This window comes from Nannospalax galili, unplaced genomic scaffold (genome assembly GCF_000622305.1).
Source record: "Nannospalax galili isolate Female #2095 unplaced genomic scaffold, S.galili_v1.0 scaffold405, whole genome shotgun sequence".
Taxonomy (NCBI): Eukaryota; Metazoa; Chordata; class Mammalia; order Rodentia; family Spalacidae; genus Nannospalax; species Nannospalax galili.
The window spans coordinates 2,392,946-2,408,697 of NW_008354532.1; the positions used below are offsets into that span (position 1 = coordinate 2,392,946).

The following is a 15,752-nucleotide window of genomic DNA, read 5'->3' on the forward strand; positions in this document are numbered from 1 at the left end:
GCCTTCTTCTGACTTCCGAGGGCATTGCATTATATGGGTGCATTTACATACATGCAAGAAATATATTCACATATATATATATAATAAAATACTTTTTAAAGAAGAAAAGTGGGTACTATGTGAAAATTGTGTTTTTAATGTTTAGACTTTGAAAACTTGTATGACAAGTTATATACAAAATAGGAGGATTTTAGACTTTGATTTTTGCCATATGTTCAGAAATATCCCACTTTTAAGTTTACATTTTTGATAATTACACAGAGTTAAGAATAGATTTGGCCTCTAGAGTTCTTGTATAACATGTTTTAAATTATAAAGATACACTAACTACCACCATCCAGGAAGTGTTTACATTCTAGTATTTGGCTTGGGCTTGTTACATACATTATTTCTCAGTGCCTTATAAAGCAGGCACAACTCATCTAATTTTGTGTATCAGAACACTTAGCTAAATAGAGTTTAGATAACTTGGCCAAGGTCCCCAGTGGAAAAGTGGGGCTCTGACACCAGATCTGACTGATTCTAAAGTGTTTTCTATTCATCATCTCTCTTAATCCTCTTAGTGTTTCTTTAAAGTGCACAGCTGGTCTTTGTCTCATATAATGGAGTATAGAAGTAAAGATCAAAAAGTTAAAGTGATTTACCAAGGAAACACAATTAGTAAGTTGTGTTCAGATGTATGAGGGAAAGGTTCTGGTTATACAACTCTATGCTCTTTGAATACAACTATCCTGGAATTTGACTTACACTGCATTTAAAAATCACCCACCCCCCCGCCCGTCCTCTCTATTTTCAGGTGTGAGGACTGACTCCAGTACATGTTCTTGCTCTTGCCATTTACCCTTCATCAGAGTCTCAAGCTATTGGGACCAGGGAATCTTAGGTCAGAATCAAAGCGAACCTTTCTATTTCATAACTAGCCTTTGCCAGATATTTCACTGTAGCAGCGCAAAGCTAATACAATTATCATAGTAGTAACATGGATTTAACAGTTTTTGAGGTGCATTGTGTCTAAACCAGTTCAGTTACTGTATCTGTAAGTAGGTATTATTATTATTTCCATTATTCTGATGGAAAGAAATGAACAGAGAGATTAAGAAGCTTGTCCTTGGTTCCACTGTTGAACAGAAAATGGATGAAATTTCAAGCAGCTATCAAACCTACTCACTATGACCGCACTGTGTCTCTCCACGAGTTAATGTAACCTTGTTCATTTAAACAAAAATAAAAGCTTAGCAAATTCTAGAAACTCTTTTTAAAGGATTCCTTTTTGGCAGAGAATTGACATAGCTATATTCTTTTTTCTAGTTCTTATATCAGAAAGTCAAGTTGATTTATTTGGAAAATTCTTCTTTGGGATGTCAAAAAACTGACTTAAATATTTATGAGTTTGTGTACATTTAACTCTCCCTCGCTTTTTTTTACACTGCAACATAGTTAAAATTAAACTGCATTTTTCTTTGCTGTCATCAAATGTTACGGCCAAGAGCAGCATCTCCCATTTGTTATACAAGGGGGTCTAACCTGACAGTGTTGAGGCTATGAATTCTGACAGCTTTAGAAAGTAAATATTAATAATTACCCGAGAAGTTCTCTGGAGGTGACATGATAGAATAATTTCAGTCTCATACTGCATAAGTGTAGAGAGTTTAAAAAATGAAGTAAACTACAGCTCGGCATTTTCGCACTCCGCCTCCCATTTTATCAAAGATATGGCCATAAAAGACATCTCAGAATCAGGCTTCCAGTTGAGGGCTGCTTTGCCTTGGGCTCGGAGCTGTTCCATCTTGCCACAGTCAAGCTGTACATTGAGATCTAAATCCATGGTGACTGAAAAGATTTATGGGGGTGCTATAGGGAAAACTGAGGTGGCCTTTAAGCAACTTGTCTAATCACTTAAATGATGGTCTTTCTCTGATAGTTTGCTAAACAGTCACTGACATTCTCTTGAAACCCAAGACCTCTCAAATCTAGATAAGCAACACTGCCTTGAGGTTACTTGCTTCCCATTTTCACCATTATGGATAGGATAATACAAAGACTGGATTTAAAAACATAAGTTTCACCTTAACATATTAACACATTTGTTCTCTTTGTGCACATGGAAAACGGTATCTTAGAGAACAGCAGTGCACATGCCCCATACTTCAGTGCATAACAACTATAGCAAGTGCCAGTCTGAGGTTAAAGTAAACATTTTCAGGTACAATAAGACTGTACCAAACCAGAGTCTAACCTCTCCACTGATTAAAGCTGTGTTAATATATGAGAAAGATTATTTTAAATGTATACTTTGTATTGAATTTTTGTGTATTTCATACAACAGTCTTCATCATATTTAGACCTCCTCTCACATCTGTACCACCGATAGCCTCCTCCCACTGGATTTCATGCATTCAGTCATGTATGTTAAGGCCTCTCAAGCCAAGCTTTTGTACCCAGACGTCCCTCGGAGCGAATTCATCTACCTGTGTCTAGTCAGCCTGTCTGGAGTCACTCCCTTAAAGAAAATCAACTCCTTCACCCAGAAGTATTCAGTTACCAATAGTTCCTTGACAAAGGTTGGGTCCCACTGCCCATTTTCGCAGTTCTAATAACTCCTCTTTGTTCTCAAAAGCCTGCGCAATTGCTGTTTTAGAAACCACTGAGACACTAAGAGGAAGCCAGAACTGTTTTCTTAGCATGGAGTGAAAAAAGAAAAAATGATTGATGGGATCAAAGAGAGGCTTGAGGGGGCTGGAGAGATGGCGCAATGGTCGAGAGCACTGGCTGCTCTTGCGGAGGACCTGGGTTTGATTCCCAGCATCCACATGCCAGCTAACAACTGCTCGTAACTCCAGTTCCAGGGGAATTAATTTAAGGATCTTCTTACCTCCACAGGCATTGCAGGACATGGGTGCACTTACACACATGCAGGCAATACACCCATACACACAAAATAAAAATAATAAATAAAACACTAGAGAAAAGAGAGAGGCTTGAGGTAGGGCATGCACACAGGCTCACAGGCTTTCAGGTCCAGGAAGAATTTAGGATTAAATTTTATGTAAATGGCAATGCTCTGGGAGACGTTCAAAGGAAGAAGTGACATTTAGAAGAATCATTAACATTTTAAGGAAATTACTCGGATTTCCAAGGTCGAAAGAGGAGGTAAAGTAGATAACGTGTGGCACTTCAGACAGCAGTGAGGGCTTTGCCCATTGCAGAGCAGGCAGAAGCTAGAAAGAGCTGGATTCATGGAAGCAGTGTGAAGACAGAGGAAGAGCTGGCTGCCTATGGTTTAGATACTGCAAACAGCAATAGAGAAGATGATGCTAGGGGTTTGGTCAGAGGAACACCATTTCCTCTGAAAAAGATGAGAAGAGTAAATTCAAGCATAAAGATGAACAGGTCTTTTTCAGTATACCTATAAAACTTCAAGAAAAAATGCCAAGCTGTACATAGATGAGTGAAATTAGAAGTGTAAGCTAGTTATCAGAGAGGTGGGGTTGAAAGTCATGGGACTGAATAAGCTCACCATGGGATGAGTGTGGACAAAGATGTCTGAGCTATGAGTACTCTAGGATCTAAAAGCCAAAAAGGTGAAGTTCAGGGGCTCGAGAGATGGCTCAGCGGTTAAGAACACTGACTGTTCTCACAGAAGATCCAGGTTTGAATCCCAGCACCCACATGGCAGCTAACAACTGCTTCTAACTCCAGTTCCAGGGGATCCTACAACCTCTTATGTCCTCTGCGTGCATTGCACAACACGGGTGCACTTACTTACAATGCAGGCATAACACACATACACATAAAATAAGAATAATAAATAAAGTTCAAACAGAGATAAAGATGGAAGGAAGGGAAAAAGACAGCAAAGGAAAGAAGGAAGCAAAAACAGGAAGGCAGGAGGCGAGGGGGGAGGGAGGGGACTAGGGAGGACAGAGAAAGGGAAGAAGGAGGAGATAGACCAAGATAGCTACTAGCTCTAAATGAAGGCTTTGTTAGAGCTATCGCTTCCTTATGCTTTTTTACTTATATTTGTTTGTTTTTCAAACTTAGAAAACACTTTGATTTTGTAAATACAAAGAATTTTTTCAATATAAAATTGGCTTTAACTATGTTGAATGCTTTGACAGGTGAAAAGTAGGGTTTTCAGGGCTAGATGATGATTATGAAATGTGTTAAAGTAGACGGTACATTTCTGAGATACACATAGGGCCAAGATGACAGGGAGGAGCCCTCAGCTGAGCTGTGGGAGCTGATGAAGTGATAAAGAGGGGCAGGACTGAAGCCAGACAAAAGATGCATGAGAAAGACAGAGAGAGAGAGAGAGAGAGAGAGAGAAACTATGCGATATGGTATCTAGGAGAGAAGCGGTTGAGAGGAAAGTCCAACTTGGACCTTGATCAAGGACAGGCAGAAGATTTACAAAGGGAAAAGGAGAACAGAAGAAATAGTTACTGAGCATCCTCAGGTTTCTATTTCAAACTGGGCATAAGAACTTGAAACCCCCAGGGGGCCTGAGAAGACGCTTACATAGAACAGTGCAGAGTCATATGCCCCAGATTATGAAAAATCATATTCTGATATCATAACTAAAGCCCATAATAAAGTGATGAAGAAAATGAGCCTTCGATGTTTAAGCTACCAACCTATAAATTTCTTGTTTGTGTTTCAGAAAGTTTGAATTGAATTTTCTATAATTTTCTAACTCAAAAAGTCTGGCTGACAGAATAATGACATTAATATCTGATAATTTTCCTTGGCAGCAAATTAAGGAGACTTAATTCTGAAATGGAACGTGAAGGAGTATGGATGCGTAAATCTAGTAACATCAAAACTAACATTTATTTGACACTTAACCATGGGTAATACTTGGTTCCAAGTATTGTACAGGCTTTATCTCACTTATTCTTCCCTGTAAACTTGGGAGGCAGACACTATTGCTTTCAGAGTAACTTCATTTTACAAGGAAAACACGGAAAAAGATGAAGAAACTTTCCTAGTTACACCATGACCAGCAACAGACGTCCTCTGCAACTTTAAGGAAGAGTTTTTCTTTAGAGATGGCAACTGATTTCTACCTTTAGCTCATCTTCAGTATGGCAAGGCCTCCGGGGGAGGAGATACTATATTCAGACAAAACATTTTAACTTTAAGGCAATTTAGCTGCAGTGTGTAGGTGTATGTTTCTGTATGTGTGAGTGCACATGTGGGGAGTGTGTGCACATTTGTATGCAAATGTATATGGAGGCCAGAAGTGATCCTCTATTGTTGGTCTTCAGGCATCATCCACCTTATTTTTGAAACAAGGTGTCTCATTGACCTGGAATCAGCTCATTTAGACTAGACTGATTGGTCAGTAAGCCCCAGGAATCCACCTGTTTCTGCCTTCCCAGTGACAGGATTGAGCACGTACCACCAAGTTGGCTTTTTAAATATGAATTCTGGGAATCAAACTTAGGTTCTTATGTTTGTAAGGGTATTGGCATTGGCATTTCACCATAAAGCCATGTCCCCAGCCCAGTTTATTTGCATTCTTAAAACATTAAATGTTATTTACATTTTAGTGAAATCAGAAAAGATGCGTCTAGAAAGATGGCTCAGTGGTCAAGAGCACTGGGTTCAAATCCCAGCACCCACATGGTGGTGAACAACTGCCCATAACTCAAGTTCCAGCGGATCTGACACCCTCTCTGTCTCCACAGGCACTGCACAACATGGGTGCACTTACAGACATTCAGACATAACACTCATACACACAAAAATAAAATAAAATAAATTAGAAAAGAAAAAAAAAAAACTTCCTGTGTAATTTGTTCCAAACAGACCCTGTAGAATAGCCTCAAAACATCAGGTGAAGGATTTTCCATTTTGATTCCTCAAAGTCATTTGCTCTGAAGCTAATACCTGAACTGGAATATTCCTTCCAGTTTATAATGGAAAATTCATAGACACTATGGTTATTCCTATCACAAATCAAGGTTCTTCATAAAATTCCAGAAATCTCCAGAAACGTAAGCCGTGGCTTCACATCTTCCATCTAAATCCATCCTCGTGTGCCTGCTTGCTTAAAACTTGGAACTAAACTTCCACATTCCATCAAATTCAGCAATATTATATATGGCTTCTATTTGACTCTTAGTTTGAAATGTTTCATGAGAGACCTCACAAGGTTGATAGGAAGGCATTCGGCTTGAACTGTGGCTCATGGCCTACAAATGCCAGTATATTTTTATTAGCCTGGATGGAAATAGCCTTCATGTTTATGAATTTATTTCATGAAGGCTCAGAAATTACACCCTTTGCTTTAAGTTGCCTCAGGGCACAGATACACAGAAAATTCCATTAATTAAAATAGTAATCTACTTAGATCATAAATAAAGAGCTGATGGTACACTGCATGCAAAATATATCATTTTCTATAAGCTAAGAAGTCAAGTTCTCAAAGCTGGGCTCTACCAGTCCAGAAGTAACATTTAAAATATTTTTTCCCAACTCTTCCCAAAGAAAATTTTGGCGGCATTATCTTAAGCATGCTCTTTAGAACAGAGAGACACATTTGTGTATTTCCCTGATGTCAGAATTCATTTAATAACAAAAAATTCACAAATCATGTCCATTTTCCTTGTTTGAATTCAAGTAACCCTGATTCCACTTGATAACGGAGACGTTGGTAACCATAGTTGCCCTGATTGCAGTCGTAAGTGCTCTTATCCACTCTCAGATCACACACTACAGTTCACACAAGCGCATACAGGTTAAACAATGGCAGCGGGAGGCTTGAAGAGACTGTTGGGTTTCCAGAGGCCTGAAGGCAGGAGCAGAGGCCCTCTGGGCATGGCATAGCTTGTTCTGGTGTGTTCCATTAGTCCGCAGACCTGATTTCTGATATGGTTTCAACATGCCCATGTGTCCATGTGTTCTTGACTTAGTTGTGTAGGTCCATAGGCGGTAATATTTTATTTGCATTAAGAAATTTCTTATCTGTCTGTATCTTATTGTTCATGCTGGGCAGGTGGTGGCTGTTTCTTTTCATAAACAAGGTGCCATCATTTCTCTTTCAACCACTGCCCTCAAAATGTAACAGTCTGGCTGCTGTTTCATAAAAAAGAGTCACTCTGGGAAAGACACAGGCCACTGTTTTAAACAACACAGAATAATAAAGAGCAGGGTACAGACTGATCTTCACAAGGACGCATAGAAAGGTCCCAAGAACTCGCACATTATGTTCCCAGAAGCCATTTCCATCCTGAAATCAGACCAGGGTCTACAAACATAGATGCAGAGTTTTTTTGAAGCTTGAGGCTTCTAATCTCTGAACAGCTGATACCTATGGATAATATGTGATACATATATATGTAATATATATACACATATATTACACATATAAATAATACATCAATCTGAGGCTTGCTGAAGGAGTCTGGGTTACACAGAGACACTTGGAGCTCCCCGCATGCAGATGTTGTGGAGAACTGGAAAAGACCACCTGTTAAGAACGTGAGGTTGGAAAGAGCCTAGAAGTGGGCTGAGGGCTGGCAGAGGACCTGACAGAGAAGACAGTCTTGAAGGCAGCCGGCCAAAAAATATTACCATAATGGAGGTTTAGATGGTATCTGTTTGTTTAAATAAACTCCAAAAAAATAACCATTCAGATTTTCTGAAACGACTTATTTATTTTCAAAATGATGGGCCCAGTATAACAGCATCTTTTCAAAATAATTTTCAATTTAACTGAATGTAACTATTCTTCCAATCTATTTGAATGCATCAGTGACATGCTGATATTCACAGCAGGCAAAAGCCCTGGAAAGTTCAAGAAATAGCTTCTGTTTATGCTCCAGATAAACATACTAATCAACTAATTTATTTGCCTCTTAGACTAGTCTGGGAACACAGCAGCTAATGTTAATTATGGACATTTTTTTTCTATTGAACGAACAAGCTTGACTCTTTTTATCAGCTCTGTTTTTCACACCAGAGAATCAAATTCTGACATTGCTTCCATTTGAGATTAATAATGAACAGTTATCAGTTCTTTGCATCAAACCACATAGAGAAAAATAAAAACTAAATTCTTAAATGCTTGTCATTTCACTATTTTGTAAATAATTATTCCACACTGAAATCTGTATTCTATAACTGTAGTGATTATTTTATTTTCTCCTTTTATATATACATTTTGAGGGTCTTACTCTAGAGCTCAGTTTTGCTTTGAACTCATGCCAATCCTCCTGCCTCAGCTTCCCAACTCCTAGGATTATAGGCATGAGCCACCATCATGCCTGGCTCTGATTTCCTTTGGTATAGTGTGTGTGTGTGTGTGTGTGTGTGTGTGTGTGTGTGTGTGTGTGTGTGTGTGTGTGTGTGCGTGTGTGTTTGAGCATGCAGGCACAGGACCATCTGAGGCAACTTACCCACCCTGGTTTTGTTTTTTTTAAAGCAGTTTAGAAATTTACTTTCTTGTCTACTTCCTTTTGTCTTCATTCGCCCTATGACGTATAATGACTCACAAGTGGTCACTCTCTAAAACTGAGGGTAAGACCCTACTGATGTAGATAACATACACTTGAGACAGAACATAGAGAAATCAAGTTGAACTGACCTGGAAGCTTCATTCCTACTAGCTAGCTCTCAGAGCGCTGGGAAGTGCTATCTATCATGCTACAAGAGGAGAAAAGTGATCATCAGTCTCACCCAGCTGCCATTGTCAGTTTTAGATTCTGAGGATCTCTTGATCCTTTCTCTTCCTTTTAATCCTCCCCGCTGCTACCTTGTTTTTTCCACATATCTTATTTAATTGCTTGTATATAATTTAGAAGTAATAAAGTCCTCAGGTACTGAGTGGACATTGGGCAAGTTTTAATAGAGGTAAATCCTTCAGACCCTTCATCTCATGTGACTTCTCACACCCTTCCCAGCTCATCTCCCCCTGGGATAACAGTGTTCATATTTTTCTCCCCGTAATTACCTTTGCCTGTCCTAGAACTTCAAACAAACAAAGCCACATAGCATTGATGTCTTCTTGTCTGATTTTTTTTCCATTTGGACAAACAGGTTGAGGTTTATGTCCTGCTAGTATTAGGAATTTGTTCCTTTATATCACTAAATACCGATTCATTGTGTATCCTTTTCTTGCTAACTGACATCTTGACTGTTTTCAGTGTGGATCTATAGTAGATAAAGCTGCTATTAGCACTTTTGTACCAGTCTTCTGGTGGCCATGTGTTTTTACTTCTCTTGTACAAACATCTTGCAGTGAAATGCCCAGATTTGATTTCATTTTAAACCTTCCTCCTTTTGTATCCACGTTAGAGAAAGAATTGCCTAAATGTTATGCTTAATTCTGTTCTCTCCTCTTTACCCTGTGGTAAACAGAATAATAGTCACCTAAGTGGTTCCACATCTTGATCTCCAGAACTCATAAATGTATTGCCTGACAAGTCAAAAAGGACTTTGAAAGTATGGACAAATTAAGAGCCTTGAGATGGGAATCTTTTCTTGGATTATTCAAATAGACCAAAGTATCACAAAACCAAGACATGGGGCTTAGAAGGGGAGGGAGGAAGAGACATGTGAAGAGTTACTCTGCTGTCTTTGAAGATGGACAAAGGGCCCTGAGTCAAGGACTGAAGGGTCAGGAGCCAATTGAGCCAGTGGAAGGTTCTGGAAGCTGGACCAGACCAGAAGCCAGTCCTCCCCGAGAGCCCCAGAAGGAGTACAGTTCCCATCCTGACTGTAGGGCTCCTGTTCTTTCTAATAACTTGCAACAATTTATAATAGCAGTAATAGGAAGCTAATTCACAATATCAAAGCCCTTTCAGTTTACTCTTCTGCTACCCAAAAGAACATTTTAATCGCAAGAGGAGATTGTCTGATTTCCTTGTTTAAATATTTCATCCAGAACTAAATCAAAATTCGGATATTACATAAGCCCCTTGCCTCACCTGCACCTGTCCATCCATGCTTCCCAGCACCATGCTCCTTCAGTACACAACCCCTATGTAACTCCCTAGTGTCCATTCCCCCACACCCACATCCTTCCCACAATCTAGAACTTCTACCCCCAAACAACTCCTTCTCATTTACCAGGAAAATGCCTATTTATTCTTAAAGTTTTAAATTTATCAATAGCTCATCTAGGGAAACTTTCCTAAATTTTTCAGTCTATAATGTAAAAAGAAAAAAAAATATGAAGCCTCTGTGGTGAGATTTTTGTCATGGTGTGTCACAAACTCTCCCTTATAATCTGCTCCCAACTGGTGTGTGCGTGTCTTGCCTCAAAAGCCATGGCTTTTTGCTGGTAAACCCTATCGACTACAGAGTCAGTATCTGCTTGTGGCATAATCGATGCAAGCTACTGAATCACCTGAGCATGCAACAATATTCCTGCAATCATAATACAAACACACTTTTCCAGTTAGGATGTATAAACATGTTTATCATTTTAAATCATGCAAAAGTCTCATTTATCACTTGTACCTTGTTAGTGTGTAAAAGAATGTGTAAGAATCCACTTAAAGAGAACTACTGTTGTCATGATAATCAAGAAATAAATTGGTGACAGAAGACAAAACTCTTTGTCTGAAAGAGTAAATTTTTTAATTTTTTTTTGAGAATTTTAATATTGAGTATTGTCTTTGTGTTATTTCCATTCCTGTCGGTCCCCTACCAGCTCCTCTCATGTCCCACTTACTCCCTCTCAATTTCTTGTCTTCTTTATTATTGTTACATATACCTACATATATTTATAAATATACATATATAATGCACTGAGTCCATTTAGTGGTTCTTGGAGAAAGCTGATTTCCCTCCCTCAGCATCCTTCCATTGCCTGTAGCTTCTTCCTGAGGTTGGGACCCATGGCATTTCCCCCATCCACCTTGGCATAGCAACTGGTTTTGTCATTAGGCAAATCTTGTTGGACTACAATACTGTGGAGATTTCGTTGGTGAAGCTTCCCTATCATGTCTAGAATGCACTAAGTAGCGGCAGGTCTTATCCTTTTGGTTCGTATATTCTTTCTGCACCCTTTTCCGAGATGTTCCCTGAGCCTTAGGTGTATAGGTTGCTTTGTAGATGTGTCACTTAAGCTGGGCTTCTCACAGTCAGTTATTCTCTGCATTTGACCAGTTGTGGAACTTTGTAATTGTCTTCATCTGTTGCATAAAGAAGTTTCTTTGATGAGTTGTAAGAGGTACACTTGTCTGTAAATATGAGGATACATATTTGGAATATAGTAAGAAATTACATTGGTCTAGGGAAGAGACAGAAATGGGTCTTTCTCTAGAATCTATGACCTCTCCAGCTATGTGTACTTGGCTATGTTTACAGTACCATGTATAATTTTCCTCCTATTGAGTGTGCCTTAAGTCCAACTAGACAACGGTTGATTAGCCCCATGATAAAAGTGCCACTACTACACCAATAAAGATAGTTTGCTGAGCTGGTCATTATTGGATTCATAGGCTTTACAGCTGCACAGGATCATTGAGCAGTTTTCTCCCTTGGCAGCTTGTATAGTTTCTTCGGATACTATGTGAGCTAGTCTTTAGGCAGGAGGCTCCTAGGTCAGTTCCAGCTTGATTCTTCCAAGTCCTATGCCCAAAATGGGCTCTTGCCTTCAAGTTCTGGGAGGCAAACAAGGACTGTGCAATAGCCTATTATTTGGGGAGTATCTTGGATTATCTTGATGAGCAACTTGAAGGGAGGTTTCCCTTGCCTGGCACTGTGATGTTTTTTATATAGTCTTCAGCTATACGCATGCACTTACATTTATATGTATATTTTTCCATAGGCTTATTAAATACATTTGCCTTTGTTTTGCCACACCACTTAAGCTTCATCTCTCTTTTCTCTCTGCCTTTGAGTTCCCCACTCCTCCATCCCAGCTTAAGTATCCCCCATTTTCCCCATCTCCCCCTTAATAACACCTGTCTTCTACTATCGCCCTCTCTAAAGCTCTTTAATCTGCTCTCTCTCACAGCTCCTTTCTATTATCCTGACTCCTGTGATTACATCAAGATATATGCTCACAAAGGCATAACCTTAAAGTACTTTTGTCCAGGGATTTAAAATGAGAACATCTCTCACAAGACATATACCATTACATTAGTGTTTGACAGCACTTTTACAGAGAGAGAGAGAGAGAGGGAGAGAGAGAGAGAGAGAGAGAGAGAGAGAGAGAGAGAGAGAGAGAGGGAGAGGAGAGAGAGAGAGAATGAATCATGTTCTACAAGTTCTCTGAGGATTACTTTATCATTAGAGGTGCTTTTCTAACATGTGTCGGATATTGTCCTAGATGAAGGGATTCCCTCTGATGATGAGTTTGGTTCCATGACTGATTCTTTACTGTTGACAAAGCTGATGAGGTAAAAGCCTCATAAAAGACCTACTTACATGCAGGCAATACACTCATATACATAAAATAAAAATAAAATATTTAAAAAAGTCTACAGTGAAAGTTCAGAGCCACCCTCTCCCTTGGAGGTTAACCAGTGACATTCCTCAGAGGACGGAGAGACGTGATCCCACGTGGCTTATAAACCATGTAGATAGCTCCAAACACACTGTCTGAAATACAAATAAGAATCCTGATTCCTTGAAGCTATGTTTAGAGTGTGCATGCGCCAAGGTTACTGAGTTAAAATTCTCAGTGAAAACACCACCTCAAGTAATTCTTTTTAGTCTTCTAGTCTCCCAGAAGCTTTGCTAAGCAGAATTTCCTCCTTGACAGTCATTACCAAGCTTTTATTACTACACATCTCTTATTGGAAAATCCCAGTGAAGTTGATTATTTTTAGCCACAGTGAATTTTCTTTCCATTTTTGCCTCTAAGCACAGCTGAGATGGTAACTTCCTGCTTTTTTAAAAATAAGAATCACAGAAAAATACTGAAAGAAGGGGATATGCATCAAAGACAGGAGAAGTAGGAGGAGGGGGGAGTGAGTGGGTGGGAGGAAGTAGGATAAAAGAAGGAGGAAGGAAGGAGAAGAAAGGAAAGAGGAGAAAGGAAGGAAGGAGGGAGGAGGGAGGGATCAAGGATGGAGAAAGGAAGGAAGGAAGGAAGGAAGGAAGGAAGGAAGGAAGGAAGGAAGGAAGGAAGGAAGGGTGGGAGGGAGGGAAGGAGGGAGGAGGAAGGGAGGGAGGCATGAAGGGAGGGAGGAGGAAGGGAGGGAGGGAGGGGGTAAGGACAGCGGCTATAGTCCTAATAAATTTGATCAATTAAAATTTGAATTGAGTCTGGTGGTCTTTTTCACAGTGTTTTCAAACTCTGTAACAAGACCACTCAGATTCAAAATGTTCCAAATCAGCAGAATTAAGCTTTTACAATTTTATTAGAATTTTAAAGAAAAATCCTTGGGGGTTCAAGCAAGCTGCTAATCTTGGCAGCTGCTTTAGGGAGGTGAATGATGGGGAGAAGGAAAGAAAGCCATGAAGCCATGTAGGTATACAGCCTGCATGGGAGATCAGACACATGGCTGACTGGCAGCCACATGACTGGGAGAAGGAAGCTTTAAAGAAAAAGTAAAGAAATGCAAGATGCTAGGGGCAGCCCAAAGCCTTACAGAAAGCATGTTTAGTAAGAAAGGCATGAAGAAGAAAAAGGGAAACTACGCTTCCCTGAAGTCAGGGAAGTGGGCAACTCACAGACTACATGGTTGAAGCTGGGAAGCTCTGCGTCAGTAAGCAGGATTCCAGGCAGAAAAAACTCACTATCCTGTTGAAGCACTAGGTGCTCCGCTGATCTGTTTAGCGTGACCCGCCTTCCTAGGGGTGGTCCTATGACCAGATGATTGACCAGTTAAACTTACACAAAATGGGGTCCCTCAGGGTATTACTGGAGGAAGGGAGGAAGATGCACTCACTGGCTGCTCGCCCCATCCCTTGTTGGCAGTTCTTCATGCTGCTTGCTCTCTAATCCCCACAGGCCTGACCGAGCATGGAGGGGACTCTCCAGCCCAGATGCCTCCATTCACAGATCCCAACTCGTTCTTCATAAGCGCTCTTAGCAATTTCTCCCAAAGCACTTCCTGTTCGATGCCCTGCACGTGCACAGCTTTCTGGGGACAGTGGTTTGTTCAGCTTTGCCTGTCCGCTTTTCTGTCTGCGGTGGAGCTTCCTCAGAGAATGCTGACTGACCGGAGAGGCTACACAGGACTTGGGGACAGTGATCCCTGACAGCCCTTTTTCAAACAGCAGAATTCTACCAGTGTTGCTGGAGAATAAAGATCCAGAGAGTAGATAGCTCTTCAGACTCTTATGGACATACCTTTTACTCTCTTCGCACCTAACACTTGAAATATCCACAAAGAAACTTTTAATTTGTTTTTAATATCCCCATGCTGAATATCCCACAGCAGGGGAAGTCCTTATAATAATGAGTGTTGCCTTTTTTGTTTTTACTTCTTTCTCCCTTCCTTCCTTCCTTCCTTCCTTCCTTCCTTCCTTCCTTCCTTCCTTCCTTCCTTCCTTCCTTCCTTCCTTCCTTTTCTGCGACTTATAGTCTAACTTCGTTTCACATACCCAGGCTCAGATGGTTCTGCTAGCTCAGCCTCACCAGTAGCTGGAACTACAGGCACCTACCACTGTGGTCAGCTTGATGTGATCTCCTTTTTGCCCCACACAAAGCAACACAGTTCTTCTAAGGCAGTAAGTTCTTTTTTAAGGGTTCTGATCAGATATTAATGAATGTTTTTGGAAGATATTTAACAAATAAGTTATCAAAGTTTAGAACCAGAAAAGTGGCACATGGCTTATAAATTTTAATCACCATCCAAATGAGCATCTGCGTGCAGCTGAGACTGCCAAGTCACCTGTTCCAGGCCACACTTGGCATGGCAAATAGGTATGGATATCTTAATTACAGAAGGTATTGGCCACAGTACTTTCTCCTCAGTCTCAACAGCAGCCACTTGCTATGACCATAGTGCAAAACACCATATGTACTCCTTCAGTCAAATGCTTCTCTGCCCTCAGGCATTTTAATGAGTAACATAGGATGAAGATGATGATGATTAAATTTATTAAACAAACGCAGATTCCATCCAGACCCCAGTATTGACTGATTGAGCTTCCTCACAGGCCTGTAGCTGCTCACGTCATCTCAGAACACACAGGAGATGCTGCTCCTGTCCCCAGATTCTCCTCTGTAATCAGGAAGTGATGGCATGAGCCACCCTGCCTTCTCCACATGGCCAGTGTTAATAAAATCAAGCAAAGTGTGCTTCCTTCTGTGTTAAAAATAGTTCTTAAACTAGGTTCATATTCCCTTGTAAATGTCCCTAGTTCACAAAGCCTTTGAGTAACAGACTCTGAAGTTAATGCACTTGCCAGATTTGGCTAACTCTCAGTGGCCATAAAACCATCCCCATCTCAGACCTGAAATCTTCACTCGCACAACCCAGTTCCTGAGGGATCTTCTTAGAATCTGAATGGCTAGTCAGTTGTTGAGTCAGGTACAGCTGTCATAGCCTCCCTAGTTTTTCTGGAGATCTGGAAAACATTTAATGTGAAGAATTTGTTCATGGATGAGGTATCCACCCCTTACTCAAGTCCCTTCTACTCCTAACTCCTCATCTCACCCTAATTCTTCACCAAACCTGACCAGATCTGCAGTTGACCAGAAAGAAGGAGCCTCAGACAGGCCTGAACATATTTGGCAGCCCAAGTCCATATTTTCTTCTCTAGCTCTCCTCCCTTGGAAAACCTAACTTGCATAAGCTTCCCACAATTGGAAGGAAGGAAGAAAGGAAGGAAGGAAGGAG

The 15,752-nt window shown here is 40.4% G+C and overlaps 1 pseudogene; it reads left to right on the forward strand.

Annotated features, from left to right (window-relative positions):
• The first annotated feature begins 8,489 nt into the window (after positions 1 to 8,489).
• LOC103748994 overlaps positions 8,490 to 15,752 on the forward strand; it is a 10,687-nt pseudogene continuing 3,424 nt past the window's right edge.